At 52.5% G+C, this 753-nt stretch overlaps 1 non-coding gene across 1 annotated transcript; it reads right to left on the bottom strand.

Annotated features, from left to right (window-relative positions):
• Positions 1–465: 465 nt before the first annotated feature.
• Positions 466–539, bottom strand: TRNAN-GUU. Its single transcript has one exon. It is a non-coding gene; the product is annotated as a tRNA-Asn (tRNA).
• Positions 540–753: the final 214 nt, after the last annotated feature.

Here is a 753-nt window from a genome sequence, read left to right on the forward strand (position 1 = left end):
CCAGGGCGGCCGGGTAGTTATTGCAGCAGCCCGAGCGGAGTGATGAGGCAGCTGCAGCGAGACTGGAGAGGAAAGCGCCTCGGCACAAGGTATTTAGGAAGCGGCTTCTCTGAGAACTCGCCACGCAGGCACAGGTTTGCTGGGGAAGATAAGTCATTCATCTTTGGATTATTAGTACTTACACTTCCTTTGGTCGGTCAATTTTCTTAAAGCATTAGTTTCACATTGCAATTTCAGTGGTTAAGCCGCTAAAAATTATTACTAATCGCAGACGTAATTGCGCAGACCAACCACCTCAAAACTGCTAGTAAATCCTCTGGGCTGAGAGGAGGAGGGTATCGGGAACCACACAGCGTGGAGGCCAGTGGCCAGACCCCCCGGCGGTGAGTACCGAGGGTGGTTTTGAGTTTCAAGACGAACAGGTTTCTTGAAACCCGGCCCCGTGTTCAACAAGATGTTGGTCGCCGTCCCTGGGTGGGATCGAACCACCAACCTTTCGGTTAACAGCCGAACGCGCTAACCGATTGCGCCACAGAGACGGACTGAGGAGCGGCTCGCTGCCAAGTGGGTTCACTGAAGAATAAATTCGTAGCTCTTTATTTTCATGTATTAGTATTAGTATTTTGCAGTTCTTTTTACGTTTCCAAAAACTGTAGTTGAGGCTGACGCGGAAACCGGTGGGACCACGACCGTCCCGTGCACCAGGGCGCGGCTGATAGCCCCGAGCGAGGCAGGTCTTTTTCCCGCCAGCTC

This window comes from Galeopterus variegatus, unplaced genomic scaffold, assembly GCF_000696425.1.
Source record: "Galeopterus variegatus unplaced genomic scaffold, G_variegatus-3.0.2 Scaffold27699, whole genome shotgun sequence".
NCBI classification, from domain to species: domain Eukaryota; kingdom Metazoa; phylum Chordata; class Mammalia; order Dermoptera; family Cynocephalidae; genus Galeopterus; species Galeopterus variegatus.